This window comes from Miscanthus floridulus, chromosome 17 (genome assembly GCF_019320115.1).
Source record: "Miscanthus floridulus cultivar M001 chromosome 17, ASM1932011v1, whole genome shotgun sequence".
NCBI classification, from domain to species: domain Eukaryota; kingdom Viridiplantae; phylum Streptophyta; class Magnoliopsida; order Poales; family Poaceae; genus Miscanthus; species Miscanthus floridulus.
Window position 1 is genome coordinate 15310060 of NC_089596.1, and position 6044 is coordinate 15316103.

The 6044-nt window shown below is 41.3% G+C and overlaps 1 long non-coding RNA gene across 8 annotated transcripts; it reads right to left on the reverse strand.

Moving 5' to 3' along the window:
• Positions 1–496: 496 nt before the first annotated feature.
• Positions 497–5108, reverse strand: LOC136518342 (uncharacterized). 8 transcript variants are annotated; one of them, XR_010774476.1, is made up of 9 exons: positions 4596–5108; positions 4334–4507; positions 1682–1786; positions 1470–1556; positions 1297–1380; positions 1119–1198; positions 942–985; positions 629–694; positions 497–548 (listed from the first exon to the last, which is right to left on the reverse strand). It is a non-coding gene; the product is annotated as an uncharacterized lncRNA (long non-coding RNA). The 8 variants fall into 8 exon arrangements; XR_010774475.1 differs by lacking the exons at positions 497–548; positions 629–694 and having other exon boundaries at positions 831–985; positions 4334–4500; XR_010774474.1 differs by lacking the exons at positions 497–548; positions 629–694 and having other exon boundaries at positions 831–985; positions 1325–1380; positions 1478–1556.
• Positions 5109–6044: the final 936 nt, after the last annotated feature.

Below are 6044 nucleotides of genomic sequence, written 5' to 3' on the forward strand. Positions count from 1 at the left end.
CAGAGTGCGGTTCTTCTTGGCTCCTCCATACCTCCAGTACACAGGCAGGGCATTTGGCTGCAGCTTTCTTGGCTGCATACCTCCAGTACACAGGCAGGGCATTTGGCTGGATGCAGCACGACAGCATGTTAGTTTGGTTGGGCTTGTCATAAATACTAGTATATTGCGCGCGCCATTGCGCGCGTCGGTTATCCAACCAAAGATGCAGCGCAGGATTAAACAATCATCTAATTTTTAGTAACCGACACGACAATTACTCATGGTCGTAGCATGAGGATGGTATGTACATATATTTTACATAGATGTGCTAAGCGTGGTAATGGTCCACCTTAGATGCACAGGTCCGGTCTGTAGAGCTAACATAACAGTTGACGACACTTGCAAGCTTTATACATTAGGGTTCATGACACATATTTTATAGACACGGTGACAATTTCAGGTAATTAAACATTGTAGGTCAAGCACTCGGTGATGACCTTGCTAGCATCTCGCTTCTCGGTCTCAGAGGTCACTATCTGTGGAGACAAAAGCTTCCTAGGTGGATGAATCTGTATGCAGATTTGGTTTTGTTAGCTCTCTGTGGTTTGTGAGGCATAAGGAGATTCAGTTTGACACTTCAGAAATTTACCAGGTCCTGGAGGCATATGTGTGCATTGAGAAGGCAAGTAAAAGCAGTCTAAAAACAGGCAGTAACCTGACATGGCTGAAGAGGTTAACTCGAGCATAAATAAATGTCACAGATGCATGAATCGAAATGTAAAATAAAATGTAAAAAAAAGACTCACCAAAACAACAGATCGTTTCGGAATCCTAGGTGATGACTGAATCGGTAGGAAATTACTATTTCATCGCTACATGGCAAGGCCAAATAAAATAGTCTCTACTAACTGGACATGCATAATTTGGACATCGGACTAAACAAAAGGAACAGGAGAGCTTACCAAGTTAGCCGGCTGCATTGGCGTTCACGTTGTACATGTGCAGGCTGAAAGTAAACCCAACAAGAGGTTTAGTGCAATACAAAGCAAACACAGCTATAATCGAGCAAACCATAATATAATACTAAAGGGGTCAAACAAAGAGGATGAGATGGCAAAGTGGATAGGGAGGTGTCTAACCTTTGCCTAGGCAATATCACAGCTACATGGTGTGGTATAGTATAAGCAAGACCCCAAACATGGACCTGGACCAGTACATCCTTGCAAAACAAATAAAAAGGAGATGTGGACAGGTAATGGGAATCAAGCAAACGGACCAAAGTAAGAAAGGAAAGTTAGAATATCGAGATGTTGCTACAGCAGCAATCGGTGAAATGGCAGCACACATGCTGATCTCTTCTTTTCTGGCAGGTGGTCCAGCAACTACATATCTACCGGCAGCCTACAGAACTTGAAGCAAAGGAATATCGCATCAGTCATAAATGTATTAATAATTTCTAAGCAAAAGGAAGAGGCAGATGGCAGTCTGACAGGGCAACCATGTTTAAGCCTTCATAGATTATATCCCATAGGATTGTATGCCTGAGTCTTTACAGACCATCACAATGCATAGACGATCTAAGCATCAGAAGCACCCCATAGCCAGGTAATCAGCAAAGAGAGAGAGAAACAAGAGTAAATTAGCAACATAAGAAGAACCAAGGCCTGTGCTAACTACCAATTACAAACATGACAAATTTTACCTGAGGGAAACAGTCTCTGTAACCAGCTAATGATGTGCAGAATCAGATTGAAGGAGAAATAGCATTATTAGTTGGGAAACAAAAATACACAGGCGCTGGCCGAGTCTGTTTAGGAAAAAAAAAACTTCAGAACATGTTTCAAAGTCTGCAAATCTTAATTAAAAGGCGATGTAGCTGGGTTTGAATGATCCAGATCAACAGGAAGCAGCAAGCGGCATCAGGTTGGCATGACAGCCATCCTAAACTCCACCACATGGCAATAGGTTTCGCTTTTTTTTCGTGGATCAAAACACAGTTGGAGAAGCCTAGTCGATATTAAGTTGTCAACTTGCATAAACCCATAGTTCATTGCAGGTGCTAAGATTAAAAAAAATAACCCATGTTATACTATAATTTTATAGAATTCACATAGATGATGTATGATATATGTCAGTTGAAAGAAGCATAAGACCACAAATAAACTAAAGTTAGTTGAATAAGATCATTATTTGGGTCACTGACTATTTTTGTAGCACAGTCAAAACCTAAATCAACCTCCGAAAGATAGACGTGTCCACAGCATACAGTGAAAGGCTAGAAGCAGCCAATTCATGATTTTGGCTGTAGCTGTAGCATAGTAAACAAATAGGAGGCATCAGAGTCCGAAGCTTTGTCATATGTGCTATGTCAAACACCAATGCGAAAAACTGGGAACAAAGGGAAAATTATTAAAACAAAGATAGAAAGAAGGAACAACCTAACAATTGCGGTAGAAGGTTTGCAGACATTCTACTACTAACCACATAGGTGAGTTTTGTTTCCCAGACTTGACAACAGGAATGGCAATATATCTTAAAACCTCGGCAGAACGTAGAAAGAGCATGATCTGTTGTATACCAAACACAGAAGACTGCAAGGCAAAGGCCCGAGATCATAGGCAAAGAAGATCGCAAAGGAAACCTTTAAAAAATTTAGAGGCCTCAGAAATATATCAATCATCGCGTGATGAAGATCTTGGAGTATCTAGACATTAGAATAGATGAAAAATGTCGAGTCTCTCACAAGATCTTGATCATTGTCTTATATTGTAGATCATAAATGGGTACGAACGATTACATCATAGGCATAACAACAAATGGATCAGTAGGAAGGAATGATAATGGCGCCTAGATCGAAACCAGTTATCAATTTCTCTTAAACAAAATTACGAAAATCAAAGTAAAATCAATACAAAGGGCCAGATCATAGACTAAGAAGATTGCAAAGGGAAGCTCTAAAAATTTTAGAGGCCTAAAAAACACATGAATCATCATTTGTTCAAGGTCTTGGAGTATCAAGACATCAGAATCAGAACAGATGGAAAATGTCGAGCCTCTCACAAGACCTTGATCATAGCTGGGTAGTGCAGATCAGCATGGGTACGAAGAATCTGATCATAGGCATGAGAACAAATGGATCAGCAGGAAGGAATGGTGATGGTGGCCAGATTGAAGGATGGTTAACAACCAAAGTGGTCATTAGCAGGCTACAAAAACAGTAGAAAATACAAAGCACCTGAATGTTGCCTTTCATGAGTGAAGTTTAGACTAATAAAAGAAATCATGCTACAGGCTGTACAACAAAATTTTGAATTAGGCAACGGCCTATTAGTTACGTAACAAATGTAATCCGTAAGGTTTGAAAGGCAATAGTGCTCAACCCTAAACCGGTATGCTGAGTTTTTTTTTTTTTTTGTAAAAAAAGCCACCACTACAATAAGAACCCCCCCAAAAAAATAGAATCAATGTCCACAAAGCCGATAAATGAGATACTCTGCAGATATAGATCATGTACAGGTCACATCCACAGGGAATACAATAGCAGGCGGAAAATTATATTATGATCTAGATATGACAGTTCCGCAAGTGACCCAACTCCATAATAATTTGCAAAGGGACAAGCTGTGTGACTTAAGAAGGTAAAAACTAATAAGTAGAGAAAACCTAGAATCTTCTCAAGAAAGGAACAAACATTATCAGGTAGATGTTACCAATGTATGGAAGTTCCTTCTTTGCTGCCTAAACCCCTCAGCCACCCACAAAACACGAGAAAAATATTCAGGCCTAGTTCGTTCGGAACTCATAGCTTTTCTATGCTATAAAATTGAAATCCAGGAACAGATCGAACCTTGTGTAATAGTACGCAGCTTACATTTAATCTGAAGAATGCAGTAGTAAGTATACCAGCTAACTAATATACAAAGCTGATGGAAGGCATACATCAAACCACATATCATATGAAATCAGTATTAGTACAAACTATAAAATGCGAAAAATTATTTAGGTCTGTCACATTCCAGGTCATACACGTTTCATTTAAGGATTTTCACTTTGCTACTGGGAAAACCTCCACCACCACCTTGTTTTCAAAAAGCTGGAACCTGATTTTGGTTTAGCCGCAAGGCACTAAAGGTAGTCATAGAATAATCTTTCAAGGATATGAAGTACTTGTTTTGTCATCTAGAATGAGAGTTTTTTTAGTAGCATGCACACTGTACTATGAAGCCCTCGTCACAATATATCTTTGTATCGTCTATAAATTTAACACATACACCGAACCATGGGCACATATAAACAGAGAATGCCATATCGGTGCATATAGGAGCAGTAACAGAACTAAACAGAGTGTTATCACCTTTTGGCAGCCGGAGAAGCGAGACAGAGCAGAGGAGAAGCCAGCCGCTTCGAAGAGAATCCGGTCAGAAGCCGCTTCAAAAAAATCTGGCGGGGACAAGCTGAGCCATCGGTGGAGGAGATTGGACGGCTGGGACAATTTAGGGCGACGTGGATGGTGCTTCTACCCTAGAAGCTGATGCGGTTTACAGGAATAAATAAATTAGACCAGATTGGAAATAAACTTAAGATTAGATGAACTTCCAAAGCAAGAAAACAATGACCTTTGCTGTCCTTCTTCTTCAGGCACGCATGCACCCCACTTGAGTTCACATAACACCAGTGCAATAACTAAGATGTATCGAAAATTCGAAGGAACAGGAGAACCAAAATCTTGACGATGTAATCATTGGGAATAGGGCATGTGCTCAGAGCCAACAACATATAACTTGACGTCAGAAAGCGACGATCACAAGCAAGGATCATAAGGCTAGAAAGACCAAGAATATATGTATCAGTTCACAGGCAGTAAATAACAGAAGCTCAGATTGCACAAATGTGTGTATCGACATGACAGACAATGATCATAAGCAAGCATGAGCGGAAAACGAAAGGCAATCATGAGCAGGCAGCGTTATCAGAAGCTGCGATTTCATAACTAAGAGATACTGGATAGGCACTAAAAATTACCCCTCACTGGTGTCTTCAAACAACACAAATTTGAACAGGTAGGAAGAGATGCATAAAAAAACAGGAACAACCACCATCGCCTCAATTACCACAGAATAGTATGTGACTCGATACCCAATAAAAATTACCCCTCACTGGTGTCTCCAAACAACACAAATTCGAACAGGTAGGAAGAGATGCATAAAAAACAGGAACAACCACCGTGGCTTTAATCACCACGGAACAGCTGGCAAAAAAATAGAATTTTACAGCCCATGATCATTGCCTGAGTTATGGACATAGCAGAGAGATGTAAAACGAAGGAAGAATCATCATAGCCCATGAGCATAGCCTTATTAGTTATGAAAAAGAAGGAGGAGATGTAGACTATGGAAAGATAGCCCATGATCATTGCATCAAACACTACAATAATCATCACTGCAGTACCCCATTCCCTCAAAGTAAAACGTAGCAGGAAGAGAAAAGTGTATCCATCATTGAAGGTGACCAAAATGCAAACACTGAACCAGAAACCACCAGGACTACAGGGTAGAAGGTCACATGCTCAGATGTATGGCACAATAATTGCCCGCTCTCAAAATCCAACAGAACAGATCAGGCCACAGCCTACAGAACGCAAAACAATCGTTAGTAGCATGCAGCTTGGTAAGACAAGGAGACAACAATAGATCTAGGCTGAAAATGACCTTGCCTTGCTCATTTGTCTCCTTTGACCAAGATTCCCAGCTCCAAATGTCACATGCAGCGAAAAATCATGCAAGAGGAGAGTTAAAGAGAGGGAACCTAGGGTTTGAGCTTGCCGGCGGCCGTCCTGTCGCGGCGGGGCCCGCGCGCCGCGCTGGGGCATGGCCGGTCTGCCTCCACCGCCGCCTCAGTCGGCCGCGCAGAACCTGCAAGAAACAAATCGAGGTACATCTTAAAAAAAAACAGGCATAAATTCGAAATACAGCCATATGAGGACCTCAGCTAGCTGCACACGCCATAGGGAGAGAAAGGAGCCGGGGGCGGGTTCGGCGTGCGAGAGAGAGAGAGAGAGAGGAGTC